The sequence below is a fragment of the Ursus arctos genome, unplaced genomic scaffold (genome assembly GCF_023065955.2).
Source record: "Ursus arctos isolate Adak ecotype North America unplaced genomic scaffold, UrsArc2.0 scaffold_7, whole genome shotgun sequence".
Taxonomy (NCBI): Eukaryota; Metazoa; Chordata; class Mammalia; order Carnivora; family Ursidae; genus Ursus; species Ursus arctos.
Genome location: NW_026623089.1, coordinates 36,771,159 through 36,791,056, shown reverse-complemented (window position 1 = coordinate 36,791,056; position 19,898 = coordinate 36,771,159). Strand labels below are relative to the sequence as shown.

The window sequence follows — 19,898 nt, the reverse complement described above, 5'->3', positions numbered from 1 at the left end:
AGGGCAGGGGTGATAACCCCAGCCCTCCTCTGCTCCTATTATATCATTGTGAGGTTTGGGGGTGGTTCCTAGATACTTTGACCACGGTGGTCCCACTGGGGGTACCAGGCAGCACTTACCCACGTGGGGCAAACAAAGAAGCATCCTGCTTCTTGGTGGTTGTCTTCAATGCCCCAGCTAGGGGAACAGAGCCTATATGTTTTAGGGATGCATTTCTCAGTCCACTTCTCTCTGTGACATAGACTTAGGTTTCCTTATCATTGCTTTCTAGGGATTTTGTGTACCTTCGGGGAATTTTCTCTCTCTCTCTCTCTCTCTCGAGTTTATTTTTAGTCCTTTGACATCAGGAAATGAGAAATAAACTGCATTCAAGCAGTGACCATGAAGATGAAAAATATTCAGAGTGTGATACAAATGCGTGTTCGACTCCTAAGAAAGTATGAATAAAATATTCTTTTCTAATAGACAATATTGTCTATTTAATTATACAATATTAAAAAATCAAGATCGTTTTTCTCTAGGTTTTAGAAATAAATACATTTTTCTACTGTTCTCAAAATAAATATTAGTGGAACACTTGTGCAGTGATAGCTGGGATTCTAACACATTCTTATGTTATTTTTTTAATAATATTTTTTATTATATTATGTTAGTCACCATACAGTACACCCCTAGTTTTTGATGTAAAGTTCTATGATTCATTACTTGCGTATAACACCCAGCGCTCCATGCAATACGTGCCCTCCTTAATACCCATCACCAGCCTATCCCATTCCCCCACCCCCCTCCCCTCTGATGCCCTCAGTTTGTTTCCCAGAGTCCATAGTCTCTCATAGTTCATTCTCCCTTCTGTCTACCCCCTCCCCTTCTTCTTCCCTTTCTTCTCAGGGAATTTTAATAGAAGTGGGAGGCATGGCCTATCCTCCACTATGTGGACCAGGAAATCTCTGAAGCAGTTGACTTGATTGACATTTGTGTTCAGTCTTAGTCTGCTATCTGGTCTCATGCCCCCTTATTTCTGTTTCTTTTTTCATGTTCTCTCATTTTCCTTCAGGCTATGATTGATTTGCCTTAACTCTGCATCAATCATCAAACTGTTATTTCATACAACATCTTGCAAGTTTTGCTAACGGATCAAACTCAAACTGCCCCAATCTGAGTTCACTTTTCCCTCTTCCAGAACTCCTCCCCACATCATGTCACACACTTTGTAGTGACTTCACACTCCTCCCAGGTCTTCAGGCTAGAAACCAAGCTTCTTTCTCTTCACTCTCCTCAGCCAGATAAGAGCCAATTCATGTAGTTCCATCTCTACATTCCCACACAAACACCTGTCTCCTTTCAACTCTTCTGCCATCAGCCTAGATTGGCCTCCCAGTCCTAAGGCCGGTTTTCCTGAGTCCAGCCTCTTACATCTCTGATGTACCCTTCATCTGCCACTACATGCTCTAACAACATCATACTAACCCACGCATATCCCCCAAAGTCTTGCAGAGCATGGCGTCCACACCTGATATTCATGCCTCTCCCTAACCTCTGTTTTCATCTCCCATCGCACTTATCCATGATCTCTACAGCCTGGTAGTGCTGGGCTCTCACTCAGCCTTTGTGAAATCAGTGGTCTCACTCAGGAATGTCTTTCCCTGAACTGTATCTACTTAACAATATTTGGGCCCCAAATGTAATGCCACCTACTCAGGGGCACTTCTAGGGATCTCATCCCTACTGTGACCTATTGCCAGTGAATTCTGACTTAATTGATCCCACCTTGTAATACAGAGCTCCACTTAGCTGTCCACATGTTCTGCTTCAAATACTACCCTCTAATCAGCCTTTGTGTGTCTGAGCTGGGACAGGCAAGAAAACATGGTGGCCATGCAACACTTGGAGTGAACATGTTTATGAGGACACTGCAGCCATGTCCAGGAGTGTCCTCACCCTACTGATTCTCACAGAAACAGTGTTAATGGGAAGAGCCACATATTGAACTGATTGGCCGTGAAAAGGATATCAGATACAGCACAGCATAATGACATAATAATTATCATATATAAATAATCATCATAGATACAAACATTAACAATAATGGTAACTAATTATTCAAGTGACCTCAGATCTCCTGGTTCAGACTTTGGGTGGGAGTGCTCCTCTCCAACATTAGAACTTAATTTTGCAAATTATGAAACTTACTTCTGGGTTTTCTTTCAGAAATTAAAGGCCCAGAGATAGAGGGGCTGTGGTAACTTTGAACTTCTGCTTCCTATGAAGTGCATTTGAAGAGAAAAGTCTGAAATCAGGGAAAGTGGAAGTCCGTACATCTCCTTGAAGAATTAACTGTATAAGCTGCCCATTTAGCCCTGAAAAGCAGGCAATAAAACAGCCAGGGTATCAGTCAGCTGATGACTAAGTTATGCTACAGTAACAAATAACTCCCAAATCTCAGTGGCTTAAAATAACGAAGATTAATATCTTGCTCCTGCTACATGTCTACCTTGGGTCAGCAAGGAGGATCTTCTCCTCACAGTCATTCAGGAATCCAGCCTGATGGAGCAGCCACTATTTCCAAAATTCCAGTCACTGTGCCTGAGGGCAAGAGCACGGGAAAGGACTTCACATCAGCAGTTGAAAGCTCTGGTCTGGAGGTGAAGCATCATTTCCTCTCATAACTCGTTCACCAGAAGGAATTACATGGCCCCACTCAATCACAAGGGAACCAAGAAGTATAATCCTTCCATATGCTCAGCGGGGAGGAAAAGAAGAAAATGTGGCAAACAGCATTAACAATGGCTATGGACAGCTTCATATGCCTCCTCTAGTCAGTGGTATCAATTCTCAGGCCAGTGAGACCTACAAGTACTATGACATCTGCTCAGAAGATTGTGGTGATGTTCAAGGAGAGCCATAGTACTTCTAGCACACCAGGGAACACATAACCGACTTTCACCCTAAAGAAGGGCTTCTTAGAGCCCCTTTGTGGTTTTCACTTTTCTTTACTTCTTTTTTGCATTTGCAAGCTAATTTTTCTACCTTGTGTTAGACTCACCATAGAGAATTAGCTATTAGTAAGGATTGGAACTGATTTTGCAGATGGAAAAAAAATAAGGTATGAATTATATCTTGATGAAATCACTGACAAATCATGGGCTGAACTGAACCCAGTATTTTCTCCTTTGGTGAGGAGGTCAGTGTTATTCCAGGAGTCAGGTTATCTGCACTGGGCTAGATGATGATAAATAATCATGTCAGAATTCTCCAACTTCTTTTTTCTTTTTCAATGAAATGGTGAAGCTTGCCTACATATCTCTAGGATCTCTTTTGTTCTAAAAAGTTGTGAATATAAATTATTGAGGAAAATTAGTTTTCACTGCTATTCTTGCTAAAAACAATCTCATCTTCTTGGACAGCACCTCATTCTCCCTGAGCCCTTGTTGGAGTTCCTCAGATTAACTCCTGAAGTCCCTTTTCTCACTTGGTGCCCTTTGCCTGGACAGGGTCCTCCTGTCCTCTGTATGTCTACAACCTCCAGACTGATAGCTTCAGAGGTTCAAGTATATGCACCCAGATGCCTTTACTGTGTCTCCATTTGGGTTTCTCATACTCATCTCAAAATGTCCCAGAGGTAGGGTCTCTCCCACTCTCAAGCAGATCTTCCTTCAATGTTACCAATCTTAGTAAGCCAGTTGCTTGTGCTCAACACTGAGGAGTTATCCTGGACACCTTCTTCTTCATTCTCATCCAGTCCAACCATTCCATTCAATAATTATGGCCTATTCTACCTCTAAAGGATTCAACCCATTCCTTCCTCTCCACCTCCGCCACCCCCCTACCCTGGCTGGGTCACTGCCATGGATTTCTTAGACACCAGTAATTAATCATCCCCCTTGTTGGTCTTAGTGCTTCTACTTAGTGCTTCTACTCCCTCTACTCCTCCCCAATCCCTTCTGGACACAGAAGGTGGAACAATATATTTTTTTAAGGATTTATTTATTTATTTTAGAGAGTGGGGGAGGGGCAGAGGAAGAGAGAGAATCTCAAGCAGACTCCTCACTGAGCATGGAGCCTCCAGGCTTTCCCTGCCATTCATTCCAATCTTGGTCCCTTCTAGATTGCTGTTTTTATTTCTTTACATCATTTATCACATATTTTAATTATGTTTATATCCACGATTCATCACTTGCTTTCCGTGCTAAGTTATAAGCTCCATGAGAGCAAGCATGCCCATTCAGTTCATCATTCTGTCCAGCCCTCTTTCCACAAAACTAGTAGTCTTTGGTACATAATAAACATCAAGAAGTCTCCATATACTACATGAATAACTCTAATTACCTAACTCTTGGAATAATACTGTACCAAAGATGACTTCTAAGGTCATTCATTGTGTTATCAAAAGAAAAGCAAAATAAGACATGCACAAAGTCATGACAACATTCTGTGTAATAGAAAAAGACTGAGCTAAGCCATGCCCATAGTCAGGGACAAGTTAAATAAATGATGGTACATCTGCATAATGGAGGATTATACAGCTTTAAAAAGGAGTAAGGAAGATCATTAGATATCATTACATTAAAAAACAAAAGACGAGGTGCTTAAGAGTATGCTAGCTCTTATCTAAGAAAGGAGACAATATAAATAGGCATCTGCCTGTTTTTTGTTATTTGATAAATGAAATGAAGAAAACAAAACTTAATTCTTTTAAAATGTTTACCTGTGGCAGGTATCTGGGTGGCTCAGTCAGTCAAGCCTCTGACTCTTGATTTCAGCTCAGGTCATGATCTCAGATTCATTAGATCAAGCCCCAAGTCGGGCTCCACACTGGGCATGGAGCCTGCATGGGATTCTCTCTCTCCCTTTGCCCCTCCCCCCACTCAATGAACCTGTTCACCTCTACAGGATTTATCTTAAGGACAAAAAGAATACAAATAAATTTTTTAAAGGATTCAGTAGCCTTATTTTAATTAGTAATAAGTGGTGCTGTTGACATTGTTATTTTAAAGCTATACATACACACAGACACACACACCACCGTGTTATTGGAAATCAAGAACTTTTAGTGTAAGTGAAGAAAATTAACATAAAATCAAATAAGTTAAATAAGATCCTTGTAATCTTTTTTTTAAGATTTTATCTATTTATTTGAAAGAGAGAGAGAGAGCGCGTATGAGCAGGGGGAGGGGCAGAAGGAAAGGGAGGGGTGGACTCCCCACTGAGCAGGGAGCCAGAAGCAGGACTTGATCCCAGGATCCTGGAATCATGCCCTGAGCCGAAGGCAGACACTTAACCAACTGAGCCACCCAGGAACCCCAAAATCCTTGTAATCTTACATTTGATTTAGAAATACAAGTATGAACTCATAATACATTTTTCTATTTCAAATAAACAGAAATATATATTTCCTAGTTCTGTGCAAATATGTATTTCCGCTGAAAATATCTAGAAGCAATGAAAAGCAAATAGTAATAATCACCAAGCATGCAGACTTTACTATTCAGATCTCAGCAGAAAATGTATAAGATGATTCTAGACTACTTTTCTTATACCAGAAAACAAGGAAGTCACCCAAGACTACCAAGGAAATGTCAAAAGGACCCAGGGGCTAACCTGAAAGAATTCTCATTAGCCAAGATGGACAATTTAAACATTAAAAAAAAAAAAACCAATGTTTGCAATGAGTTGAACAAAATCAAAGAAGTTAAAATCCATTTGTGCATAATGACAGCAAAAATACTGCATTGGTCACATTGGAGATTGCTAGACCCAGATCATTATTTTGAAAACTAGTGAATAAATAAAAAGAATCAAGCATTTATCTGGACTTTCCTATATAAATCATCTTTTGGGGAAAGCAAAAATTGATGACCTAAAGTTCTTATTTATAGAATAATTTCAGCTAATAATTGCAGAAAGAAATATTGTGTTAGAGTGTCAACCTTAATTTAAAAATGAACCTGACAATGAATGCCAATAGTTTCTAAATCGATTGGCTGGAAGGTTGATGAGAAATTTCTTATTGGATGGATCAGGCTGACATCACCTGAGCCTACTATCTTCACATCCCAAAAGGAAAGTCACTAGCCTTCCAGTGTCCCTGGTGAGATGCAATCAGAAAGACACTGCACCAACCGGGAAATAGTTTTACAAAAAATCCAAATCTGATCAAGTCTCTAAATCTAATTATCAAAACAAGATAGAGAAACAGCACCATATAGTGAAGTCAACAAATCCAGAATGTGGACAATTCTACAAGACAAATGACTCAGTTTCCTCAACAAATAGATAACAAGGGAAAAAAGGAGGAAGAAATTTTGGTTGATATAGATATATATAGATATATAGATATAGATATAGATATAGATATAGATGTATATAGTGCACATTGTTTTATTTCCTTTTTTTAAACTACGAAAAGAACCAGGGAAATTTAAGCACTGATTGGATATTAGATGATATTAAGGAATTATTTTTCATAATTCTAATATGATCATGGTAAAATGGTTATATTTGTTAAAATAGCACATTTCTCTTAGAAATACATAGTTAAGCATTTATCAGTGAAACGGTATCTCTGGATCTTCTTTTAAATAATTCATTGGGGGAGATTAAAGCAGGGATGGAAGGGATGGAGTACAACTGAAGCAAGAAAAAAAAATTGCAGCTTAATGCTTAACCTCAGTTTCCCGAATCTAAATATCTACTTTCCAGATATTAATAAACATGTTCCTAGTTATATTAGAGAATAAAAATTACATATGGTTTTGTCACAATAATTATAGTTTTAAATATAAGATTAATTCCTAAATATTGTTCATGTGTCCCTCACCCTAAGTACAATGGATTGGCAAAACCAGGAGCTCCCTCAACCCCTGTTGGGGTCACCTGTTGGGGAAACGCCTCAGCTGCCACTTCGATCACCATGCTGCTCCCCTACACCAGGCTAGGTGCCACAGTTTGCACAGGCTGCTCTTGGAAGGACAGAAACTCAGTCAAGTGACCACCCAGCTCCAGGTTGTGGCATCTCCTCTCCTTCCAGCCTAGTTCTGAGGGCTCAAAGCAATATATTCTGCCCATTCTCTTGACATCTCATGGCCTGTATTTATAACTTAGACTGGAGATTCCCTATAGACACCTGCCCTTGTTCCTTCCCACTCAACCTCCTTCCCTCTCCTGTCAGAACTCCCAGCCATGTCCTTTTCCTGAAAGTCTCCTGCCTTCATGAATTGGTTAAGACAGTCTCTCTGCCCTCTCAGCAGAGAGGAAAAGGTGGACTTCCCCCTCTCGCCTCTAATGATGCATGTGTCATTGCCCGTGACACTTCGTCTATCTGAAATCATTACAACCAGAGAGAACAGGCTTCTAAAGATTAGAGACAAGTAAAGAGTCCAAAGATGCATCTATTTAGCACAAAGAACCTGTGGGTGTTTAAAGGCAGAGGGCAATCAGTAGTTAAGATCCCATCAGCAGTGGCTGCCATGTTCGTGGTGACCTGTCACCCCACTGAAGTACACAGGATACTGTCACAGAGCAAGCCAGACCTTTGGGATCAGACACATGTTGATTTGGAATCCATATCAGCCTCTTTCTAGACATTTCAATTTGGACAATAACTATTACTTTCTGGGCCTCTGGTTCCTCCTCTGTGCAATAATCTCGGTAACCCTGCTTCACTGGATTACATGAAATGTTATATGCAAGCCCTGCACACTGAGCTTGCATGTGGGAGCCCTGGTGAGTTTCTTTGTGAACTCCAAAAGGGTTACTTTGGCAGCCAAAATGGATTTTTCTGGAACATCATGTCCATGCTCAAAGCAAACAGTTTACTCATCTCATCTTGTTCCAGAAGTCATCCTTTATCTTTTTGGGTTTCTGGCCTAGCTCTCCAGCCCTGGAAGCCTTTGGCCCCGGCCCCCTTCTGAGTTCAGGGCTCTTGCATTCATTAGATCACATGGCAGCAGCATCCCCTGTCACTTATCTCGATAAGGCACCGTGGGAGGGAGTGCTCTGGCAAGGACTGCATATCTGAATGAGGGAAAACAGAAGATGCTGCAGTTCTGTACTCCTCTGAAATTGATGAATGATTTCCTGCCAAGGCCAATCAAGCTGCTAATTAATGATCTGGTAATGGCACCCACTGTCCCCTGCCCAGCTCATTTGTCTTCCCTACGTGGACAGATTAAGGGCTATAAATATAGTCTTGGGCTCTTGTTCGCCCCATGGGTTTCTTGTTCTCTGTTTTTTTAGGGCCTCGTGGCTTAGGGTAGGTGCCAGTGGTGAAGGGTTAAAGGTGAGTGTCCTTGCAAGAGTTCCTAGGGACGTCAGGGGCAGAAGGAGGGGAAGAGATAACATTTGCAAGTATCCATCAGGGACCAGGAATATACAAGTTCCTTAACAGTGCTTATTCTGTTCACCTCAGGCAACCTTCAGAGGCAGATGAGGTGGGAAGGATTACTCCCATTTTGCGATGAAGGAAGGATGTTCAGAGAAGATAAGTAATATGTTCAAGGCCACATAGCTAGCAAGTGTTTCCTATGAGATTTCAACACAATCAGTTTGATTCCAAAACCGTCACCTGCAACCGCCGTGCTGTATGCTTCTGACCAAAGCCAAGGATCTGCAGAATCTAAACAATCCATCTAAACAGTTATGGGTATAATATACACAAAATTCAGGATTTCATGGGAGGAAGGGATGCGACCCGGGAAGAGCACAAACATAGACTTTCAAGTTGTGTGGTAAGTTCATGGATGGTCGTTTTTACATTGGACTTCATTACTGACATATGTTACATAAAATATACATACCAAATAGTATATAAAAGAAAATATCTAATGCCTAAACAAAGGTCTTCTCAGTCCCAGTCAAGCCCTCCTTCGTCCCCCGTCCCCCACCCCCAGAGCATAAGGCAGCCCCATTCCTAAATGTAATACACTTTCAAACACCAACTGCACACAATTGCGAACAGCCCGAGAAACCCTGTTATACCAGTGTTCACACTTACCTTTGCGAGTGGAAACAGCAGGAAGGACAGCAACAGGGTACCTGCTCCTGGCTGGTTGTGATGGTGGACACAGTACACCAAGCTCACCCTCACCTGTGGGGAGAAAGCTCCCATTCTAACCTCACGGATCCTTGCACTCTCTAGTACTTTCCATCCATAGCCATCCTTTCTCCTTTTTACTCTCAAAATGAGTATCTCCAGAATAAAGGAGGGAGTGCACAGTGTGGCTTGTGTTGAGGGGGATGAAGGAGTGCATGGGGAGTAAATGAGGTGAGGAAAGAAAATCAGCCCACCGGCAGAGGCAGTGAGCCCTTCCCCTGGACAGACAGATGAGTGGTAATGGTGGTGCACTGAAGCAGAAGGGCGTTGTGCTCTCCTGCACCCAAAACCATGCCCCCCTCCAAAAACTAAACTGTCTCTAGCAAATGGTGGCTCATAACTACAGATAGTGCTTGGCTGCTTGGCCTTTGCCGGAAGCTGTACAATGGAGCCACCCTGCAGCTTCCCCGGGGTCAGGAGGACTACCCAGCCACCTTGGGAATGGGAAGCGCTGCTGTGAACACACAATTCTCTACAAATGCAAGGACAGCATTACAGAAGGATGTTCAGGGTTGAGCGAAAATTACAGTATCTTAGAATATTTTTAAATGGACACAAACATCCATGAAACTGATGCTTGGCAGAAGGGCCACGCAAGGCTTTGGCCTTGGCCTTGGCCTTGGCCCTTTCCAGAGCCTGCTAGACCCCCCACAGTCACCTGGAAGTGCCCCTCTTCCCCTTTTCTCCCTCCCTGCCCAGCGCAGTACCCAGCCTCCACCCCCACCCCTCCTCATTCTCCAACCCTCCCTTCACCCAGGCCAAGCCTGGCTCCCAGGCCTCTGTGGGTCCACTAGGCCCGATGGGTCTGAGACTCCCACATTCCACGCAGAAAGACACCTGTCCTCTATGATCAGACTCTGCTGTATGGGATAAACCCCGACACCTCACAGAAATAAGTCCCCAAGAGGAGGTCTGAGTCAAGCTGTCTTTCCTTGTCCAGCTTTGTAAGGGGCACCTCAGCCCAGAGAAGAGGACTGGGGTCCTACATGCCTCTCCGTATTTCTCTGATCAGCCTCCTACATTCCATGCTGAGGCTAGGGAAGGCAAGGTGAGGGGTAGGGGGCCAAGGAGTTAAGGTCATGCCTTTCAGGTTATTACTTCAACCTTTTTTGGTGTGCCAGAAATTAACACAATCTATTTCACTTTTTTTTTTTTTTTTTTTTAAGGTAAAGCCTTCCATAAGCCTTACTGACCTGGCACATAGAAGTTTGTTCTTAAAAAAAAAAAAAAAAAGTTTGTTCTTTAGAGAGAGAGAGAGACAAATCAAGAAACAGACTCTTAACTGTAAAGAACACACTGATGGTCACCAGAAAGGAGGTGGGGGATAGGGATGAGTTAAATAGGTGATGGGGATTAAGGAGTGTACTTGTGATAAGCGCTGGATGATTATGGAATTGTTGAATCACCGTACTGTTCACCTGAAACTAATAGCACTGCAAGTTAACTAACTGGAATTAAAATAGAAACTTTTTTAAAATAATAAAATAAATTTTAAAAGTATTTTTTATTAACTTTGCTCTTTGATTCTTTTAGCAGATCTTCACCTCAGTGCACAAGTTTATTCTAATTTCCATCATATAATCAATTAATGACAAAATAGCCAAAGAGATGGTGGTGAATCATTACATCTACCACATGGTGGGCAGTCTGGATAGTTTCTCAAGTGACACCTGAGGCTCCCTTTGTATACTCTCAGTTCCAGTAGTGCAAGAAGAAGATCTTGATCTATTATTTTTAAAACAGGTAATTCTGGGTTGTTTTTTTAATAACTCAAACTAAAAAGAAAAAAATCTTGGATAATCATTTTCACAGCAGCATCATTCTCAAGGCAGTGGGCAATGACAGCTTCCCAGAAGCTCTTATCTTATCTGCCCCAAATTGCTCTTATCTGTCCCAAATTAAGGGAAGTTTCAGCTTCAGCAAGTCAGAGCAATTCAGAGAAGAAGCAATGCCCTGACCTTTGGCAAAGATAATTATAAGTTGGTCCCACTCCATTTCTTCTGTTAACCCAGAGTCTCTCCACTTTGAGTTTCATAAGGTCCACAGACCACTCCAGAGATCCCAAACCAATCTTCATTTATTGATGGAACAGAGAAAGCATTAACCACATGATGGAGAAAATCACAAATGTCCCTTACTTCTGTTCAGGCACAGATGAAGCTCTTTCTAGGTCCAAACACTGTGGACCAAACACCAGGGACATCAGAGATGGTTAAGAACAAAGTCTTCCTTCTAAAAGCTAGCAGTCCAGTGAAAAAGTAGGCTCAAGATACAAGGCCCCCTGGGACATGGACAAAAGATCATGAGCAAATATGGCTATGACAGGTGAGGTCTGGAAAAGCTCTTGGGGAAGGTAAGATTAGATCCTGGCCACCCAGCAATGACATGGTGCATTTGCAAGAAACATTTGCATGGAAGCAAAATAGGTGGGAATTGTTCAAGAAATAACCTAATGTAGTAGACTTGTGAGGTATAGAAATATTGAGGTGCCTAAAGCCCAGGAGGAAATGTCTTCTAACCAGCATCCCGTCACCTACCCCCAAGTCTGGGACATCTAGAAAGAACACCAAAATTGTAAGCAACCATGATCCTTCTAGACTCCTCTTACTTCACTGTTGATCCCAAAGTACCTACTGGCCTCACCTGACCATTTAAAAAGCAATTCTCAGGCCCTTGTCAGTGATTCAACAAGGATATTGCAAGATGGAGTGATTCTTTCTGAAGTCAGAGCAAGTTATCAACGAGGTCCAGTGCTAAGTCATAAATTGCAAAGAGACAGGGCACTGACCTGGACAGATTGCCTAAATGAAGATACCAGCTGGACCCTCAAGGTCTTCCACAGGTGTTTCGGAAAGGCTGCAGGTGTGGCTGTGGGGCTCTTTCACCTGGAACTGCTTCTCCTAAGAGTCGTCCACCTATGAGCCAACATGATGAGATTACTGTATAGTAAGTCCTTCCTTATCCATGGAGGATACATTCCAAGACCCCCACTGAATGCCTGAAACCATGGATTGTGCCAAACCCTATGTATACAACACTCTCTGGCTCAACACATTGCCATCAATAGGAACACATCTTCTGTTCATGTCCTTCACCAACAGATTTAATGCCTTTGCCATCTTAACTAAGTACTTATCACATGCCATGCCCTTAACTTTTACAGTTTGAGGTCCAACAGCAAAACCAGCACAAGTTTCTTTTTCCTTCTTTCATTTCACAATTTTCACAGAGGATTCATTCTTACCATAGATCTTAGAGACCCTAGCATATGATTTTTTTTCTTTCCTTATGAAGTCAAGAACTTTTACCTTTTCAGTTAGAGAAAGCACTTCACAGCTTCTCTTTGACATACTGGAACTGCCGGCATTGCTACTCACACTTTGGGGCCATTATTAAGTAAAATAAGGGTTACTTGAATGCAAGCACTGTGATACAGCAATAGTCAATCTGATAAGCAAGATGGCTACTAGAGTGACTAATGGGTACGTAGCGCATACAGCGTGGATATGCTAGGCAAAGGGATGATTCACGTTGTCTAGGCAGGATGGAGCAGGACAGCACAAAATTTCATCATGCTACTTAGATTGGTGCACAGTTTAAAACTTATAAATTGTCTGTTTCTGGAATTTTCCACTTAATATTTCAGATCACAGTTGACCACAGGGAACTGAAACCATAAAAAGCAAAGCCATGGATAAGAGAGGACTACTGTAATGCTTTTTCGTGAAAGTAAAGCAAACACATTAAAATAAGTTCTCATGTAATTCATGATAAAGCAGAATTGGTGAAACAGAAATTCATGTGGATGTGTAATTTAAGTAGGAAATTCAGCAAGTAATGAATTTAATTTTGGCCCCAACTAAAGTTTGTCTTATTTTCAAATACTGGGTTATTTCCTTAGTGACTTCTCAGTCAGTGCTATCTCAGTCAGCTGTTTCTTTTAGTGTAATATCATTTTAATGTTGTATTCCCTATTTTTAAAAACTTTTCTGAAGTGAAGCTGTCAATACATGTATTGCTAAATGAACTGTATGTTTAAGAATAATTTATATTAATAACAGGTGACTTGATTAATTGGAGGAGGAACATATACTATTGCTGTATTTATGACTGTCAATGTTTGAATAACTATATTTAATGTCTTAAGTTATTAGGTTAGATTGATTCATTCTCCAAGATCAAAGCACATAGCTCATCATTTTCCAAAGTGGATCTTCTATGTAAGCCTTTGAAAATATTTAATTTTCCCTCAGTGTTACAGTAGAAAAGTTGTTCTAAATTCAATAGAGGAAGTTATAGACCATTTAACTACCTGAAGGAAGATAAGTATCATGTGACATTTTTGTAAATATTTTCTGAATGCACAGAATGATACGATATGAATAAGTCATTACTTATGGTATATAGTAACAAAAAATACTGCATTTGCATCATTTAGGTTTGGGTTTGTCTGCAAGTAATAGAAGACCCAACAGTGCTGGCTTATGTGTCTGCAGTAACAATGTAGGAGAAGTGGCCCACAGCTGCTATGGAGGCTCATGGTGTCGCCAGGATCCAAACCCCATCTGTAGGCCCAAATATCATGCTTAGCATGAGATTTCTGCACCTTAGTTACAGGGTGGCTCCTGCATTCCCAAGCACTGTGTCCGTATACCAGGATGGGAGAAGGATGATGGATGTTGAGGTGAAGGACAGAGGGCCAAAAGCATGGGCCAGTCCTGTCTGATCATAAGAAAAAAAATTGTTTTTGCTTTAGCTCTACCTAGTGACTCTCATTTCTATCCAAACAGACAGAATTGGGTCCTATGTCCACCCATAGATATTAGGGCATCTGTAAAGTTGATTACTCATCAGTAGGCATTGACATACCAAAGTTCTAGTAGTAGGAAAGTAGAGAAGAATGGATATTGAGTAAGCAATTGGCTGTTTCTCCTACAATGTCATGATTTTTTTTAAGATTTTATTTATTTATTTGACAGAGAGAGAGCATGTGCACAAGCAGGGGGAGCAGCAGGCAGAGGAGAAGCAGGGTCCCCACTGAACAAGAAGCCCAATGCAGGATTTGATCCCAGGACCCTGGGTTTATGACCTGATCCGAAGGCAGATGCTTAACCGACTGAGCCACCCAGGGGTCCCTACAATGTCACGATTTTTATCATTTCTGTGGCAAAACCTTCAATTGCATGGTACAAGTTGCTATGGTTCTGGATTTCTTCTACTTCAGGTACACAGAAAGATACTTCCGTGCTCCCTTGAAGTTAGACACCGCCACATGCCTACTTGCGGCCAATGAAGGTGGGCGGAAGTGATGGTGTAGTACCCAGGCTAAAGAACCAAGCTGCAGAGCTGCCTGGCACCCTATCTCTCCTGCTGGGGCAACTGTGAAGGTCAATGTCGAGAAGGAGCCAAGACCTGGAGCGATGACCATGAGCAGAGCCCTCTAACAACCTGCATCAGATGTGGCACTTGAGCAACAAGTCAACTTTTGCTCTTTGCAGCCACTAGGATTTGAGGTTGGTTTGTTACCACAAAACTTGCCTACCCTGACTGGCACACACTGATGGCAATTTGTCCAGTGCTCTCAGTTATGTGTTTTGATTGTTTAGTAAATAGGTGGGGATACATTAAAATGCTGTACACTTTTAACAAAATGGTAGCATTTTTTTAAATATAAAGGGTTAAAAATTAAATCACTTATCATTCGTTTAACAGTTGACTTCCTGGGATGATAGTGGTCTGGATGCAATGACTATCTATAGGCATATCAAGAGGAGCATATACACTTTGAAGAGTTAAATCGTCCCTTTGAAGAGAATGTAGAGGGAAATAACCCCCATAAGGAAGGTCCCTATGGATGAGGGGCAGTTATCCAAGATGGAGAGTGGCCTCTCTTCCATCCTAATAAGCCCTAACAAAAGTGATTTTTTTTTACTGTATATTTTGAATAATTTCAGACCTAGGATGTTGCAACAATAGTACAAAGAATTCCCCCTCAACTTCACTCATGCCATACTCTGCTGCTTTTCCTCCTGATGATCTGAGAACTCCTCCGCCTTCCTGGCAAGTTGGTCTGCCTCAACTTAAACTTGGAATGCTGGAGCTCCTTAAGGCTGCCCCAAGCCCCTCTTCTCCATCTACACCCTTTCCTCAGATGACCCTGTAGGCCCCCAAGGCTCGTTACCACATGCCAGTCGATTTGACAGGTCACTCCTCTGATGCCTACATTTTTGTCTGTGTATTCTCTGTGACACATTTAGTAATATTCAATTGTCTCCATGATATTGTCTCTTATATGTGTTAAATGTGACCCAGATTAAGTCCTAAGCAGAGCTTATTTTTTCCACCCTACCCACACCTGGTCTTCCCATCTTCTGGCATCCTACAATCCATCAAGTAGTGCAAGCCAGAAATCTTATAGCCCTATTTGACACCTCCCCAATTCGTCTTTCCTATCCTGTGTCAAATATCCCTTTCCTCAGGGAGCCTTTCCTGGCCTCCCTAACAGGCAAATCTCCTAGAACTGTCCAGCTCACCTTCATCGCACTGATCACAGTTATGATTTTATAATTACTTGTTTGGCCACTCAATTAGCTTCTCTTTCCTCGTCTAGACCATGAGCTCGATAAGGGAAGGACTTGGTTCTGTGTGGTATTCCCACCTCCTAACTCACTGTCTCAAATGGTCAGTGCTCAGGAGGAATTTCTTGAATAAATATGTGAATGGGCACCTTTCCAATGTGTGATTTTGCACCTGAAAGTTCTGGATTCTCTTCCTCTCCTGGTGGATCATTTAAGGGAGCCAAGATCAGTTCATGTGTCCCTTGCAGAATCATCTCTAAGTATTCTCAAGAGATTTCATAAGGTCAGACAGACCCAATTTCTCCAGTTCAAGACAAAACTTTTCCTTGCATTCCCAATATTCCAGAAACAGAAGTCCTTAGATTTGGTAAATGACAGAGAGAATTCATCCTTGTTCAAGCTGACAGTGGGCATAGCAGAGTATGCACACACTTGGAGGGAGAACATCCCAGGAAGACAGCACAGCAAATGCAAAGTCCCTGAGGCAGGAACTTACCTGGCGTATTAAAGAATGTGCCCACAATGGAAGGTCAGCACCATGAGGCATATGCTTAGCTTGTCTTGTCACCACTGGATCCCCACAGCCCAGCCCAGGGCCAGCATGCCTAGAAGCACAATAAAGCCTTGTTGTTGATGTTGAATATCAAGCACTCAACACGGTCTTTAGAACAACTGGCATGACAGATTTAAGGACTGAGGCAGCTGTCTGTGACAATTATTGATCCCCTTGTGCATGTAAGAAATAGTCTAATGCTTGGTTGGGAGGAGGGGCCATTGAACTCTGACTTGCTCCAAATGTCCTGGGGGAAATGACCTCTGCTCCCCCAGCATTCCACCTGGATCCCAGCTCCAGAGGATTTGACTAATTAGCATCTGGCAGGTGTCTGGAAAGAGCTGCAGGGCAGCAGTGAGGTAATGGCCAGGCACATGCCCCACCCCACCCCCATTCCACTGCTGAGAAATCCTCCATTTAATTAGGATGCCAGAGGATTACTTTTTTATTTTTTTAATTCCCTCGTAGGTTCTGGCCCCAATCATGCTATGGAAAGTTCTGCACTCTCCTTCCTGTTCCCACTGCCTCAACAACTGTGCTCCAATTAAAGTTACTGTTCCCCGAAGAGGAGGCTCCGTCTTCTCCAGGCCCACACTGGCTGTGGCAGGACCCAGGCTCCTCCCCATTCACAGCCCCTCCCACACTTTGGGCAACTGACAACTTGTGCTTGGGTTCTCTAGTGTACCGTAGTGATGTTTAGCGTGGTCTGCTGTTTTCTCAACTTGGTAATTTTCAGGTAGTTCCAATAGGCTTTTTCATCACTTCATTGGTAGAAGGCAATTTAGATACTTCAAATGGCTGATTTGGTTCAGACATTTATAGTCCTGGGGGTAACTGACTCTATCAATTGTGAATAAAACGCTTATGCTCATAGAACTGTACAACCCAAAGAGTGAACCTTATTTTAAACCATGGACTTCAGTTAATAATTATTTATCAATATTGGTTCAACAATTGTAACAAATGTACCACACTAATGCAGATATATGAGAATGCTACATATTATTGCTCAATTTTTTATAAAACTAGAACTGTTCTAGGGGCACCTGGGTGGCTCATTGGGTTACGTGTCTGACTTTGGCTCAAGTCATGATCTCTGGGTCCTGAGATCAAGCCCCACGTTGGGTTCCATGCTAAGCACAGAGTCTACTTGTCCCTCTCCCTTTGCCCCTTGCCCCACTCATGCTCTCTCTCTCAAATAAATAAAATCTTTTAAAAACAAGAAAAATAAATTAAACTAAAGCTGTTCTAAAAAATAGTCGGTTAATTAATGAAATAATAATATGGGTGGAGGTGGTAGATGAGGGCACAGATGAAACAAGATTAGCCAAGAGTTGGCCATTTTTGAAGCTGGGTAATAGGGCTACAGATGGGGGTTCATTATATTGTTCTATGTCTACAATAAAAGTTTTGTTAATTTTATGCTATTTCAATAATGTGTCTTTTTTCATTATAAAAATCATTCATGCGCATTGTACACATTTGAAAGATATTGGAAAGTACCTACAATAGAGTCATCATTCAAAATATGAATGGAGTCACCATAACATTTTGCCATGGACATATATACAAATAACGAAACTGGGATCATACTCAATAAGAAGTTTTGGATTCTACTGTTTTTTTTTAACTTAATATTGTACCATTGAACAACTTCCCATGTATTAAAATAGCTCCAAAAGCATGCTTTTTAAATAGTTGCAATAGGATTTCATGGTATGGCTATACTATAAAGTCTAGAAATTAAATACCCACCTGAAAGGCCCTCACCCCATCTGGTTAAGATCGTCAGAGGTGTGAGATCTGCAGCGCACCCCAAGTCCTGCACCAGAGCAGCCTGACCGCAGCGAGAAAGCCATTTGGTCTGGGTCCCCAGCTGGTGGTGAATTTCTCACACTTCAAGTTGTAAATGCACCTCAATGCTATTTAACACAGTGGAAGAGGCTCTTTCTTCATTCAGAATGTACACGATCTCAGGTGGATTTGCTATTTACAAAAAGAAAGGGGGGCAGGCTTTGAGTATTTGAAGCCCTGGCGTGCGTGCTATTGTTCTCCCTGGACCCACGAGCCAGTACTCTCTGGGGATGCCCGAGGATAAAGGCAATTCCTGGCATACACTGCAACACTCTGAGCCTTCCCTCCTGCTCAAGAAAGCACATCAGAAGGCCAATGAGTCAGAATGGTGTTATGACAATAAAATTAAAATTCACTTAGTAACTGTAGCAAACCCTCAAACTCAACGTTGCCCCTGACTGTGACCCTCTACCATAGAGGGGTGGCCCATTGGCTCTAGATGGGCCCTGCCAGCTCATAGCTGGGCCTAGTGAGAGGTCTCAGTTAACCATCCACCTCTTGGCTTAGAGAATCAAAGTGAAAGCAGGGTTGCAATGGGACCAAACAGCCACGTAGATACAATGCACACTGGCCAGAGGATGTTATGTTTGACTGCAGATCACACAATTAATGAGACTTCTAGATCAGATCTGGAAGAAGCAGGTTCTTCCTGCAGGAGCCAGTTCCCCCTGAGGCTGAGCAGATACGGGCGCCAGCCCACTGACTTCGCCAAAGGTATTTTCTTCCACAAAGCTGGAGAGAGAAGAGGGCTTGAAACTTTAAATATGAGGAAATGTGTTTTCTAAAAACTCAAGTCTCCTGCCAATATATCAGGACCTTTATCTTGGCGAGTTTATCTAATCAGACAACGATAATCTGCAATGTGATGCAAACACTGAGAAGTCACATTAGTGCTTGGGAGGGCCTCGCACCGTCGGAAAACCCTACCGGACCCAGGAGACCTGGGAGGCCTCCGTTTTTGCTTCATCTCCCCTGGGTCTGGACCCTGGACCCTGGGACATCTTCCAGCTCAACTCATCCAAGGAAAGATTAATCTATCAATTGAATTCCTGAGAAGCATTGGCTTTTGAGATGCCTAGCCCAAACTGTGAATTAGCCCCCTGTGAAGAGTTCATGGACACCCCTGAGGGCCATGGACTTGAGCAGTGGATGAGTCAGCCAGAGAGTCAAGTTGCCATTGGTTCAGAGGGGCTGAGGGGAGGCTGGCTCCAAAGGACATGCAGTTGTCCCGGGTTTGGAGAGAAGAGAAAATGCTTTTACCAGAAGACATAGCAGCTCCTGGCCCAGAGAAAACAGAGAGAAGCCAATGGGAAAAGCACTCATGCAACACAGGGAGCTATGGCCGTGGATGTGACGTGAAGACAGAGCATTCCTCAGGGCCTCGTCTTCTCAGTCAGCACCCTGCCTCCCTTGACATGAAGGAAAAAAGCTTCCCATCGACAGCCATCTCTCCACACTTCTAAGAAGCAAGCCTCATCTTTAACGCTGCAATTTGGGGCAAGTCTGTTTCATTCCCCAAAATCCCAGATCTTGGCACTGAGGACCGTGGGAGTAATCCCAGCTCCAGCCAGCATTTCCTTGGGCCTGATGGGGAGCGGGTAGCAAGAAGACTCAAAATTGTTACCCTGCCCCAAAAGGAAACAAGTAGAAAACTTAAAATAAAAGTGATAGAGACAAAGGCTGAGGGAAACATGATGCCTGTATTCTGGCTACACACACTCCACAGAGCAGCTTCCCAAGGCCTATCTGCCCTTCACATCAGGCTGGGTAACAGGATGACATTTCCATATCCCCCATGCCTGGGGCTGTGCATGCTGGAGAT

General features: G+C 42.5%; 1 long non-coding RNA gene across 1 annotated transcript in view; it reads right to left on the bottom strand.

Moving 5' to 3' along the window:
- Positions 1-1,021: 1,021 nt before the first annotated feature.
- Positions 1,022-19,898, bottom strand: part of LOC125282755 (uncharacterized) — an 83,788-nt gene continuing 64,911 nt past the window's right edge. Inside the window, exons 2-5 of the long non-coding RNA XR_007189980.2 lie at positions 17,978-18,208; positions 16,166-16,274; positions 11,880-12,006; positions 1,022-9,085 (exon numbers count right to left, since the gene is read on the bottom strand). This is a non-coding gene — a long non-coding RNA (uncharacterized LOC125282755). The remainder of the gene's footprint in view (positions 9,086-11,879; positions 12,007-16,165; positions 16,275-17,977; positions 18,209-19,898) is intronic.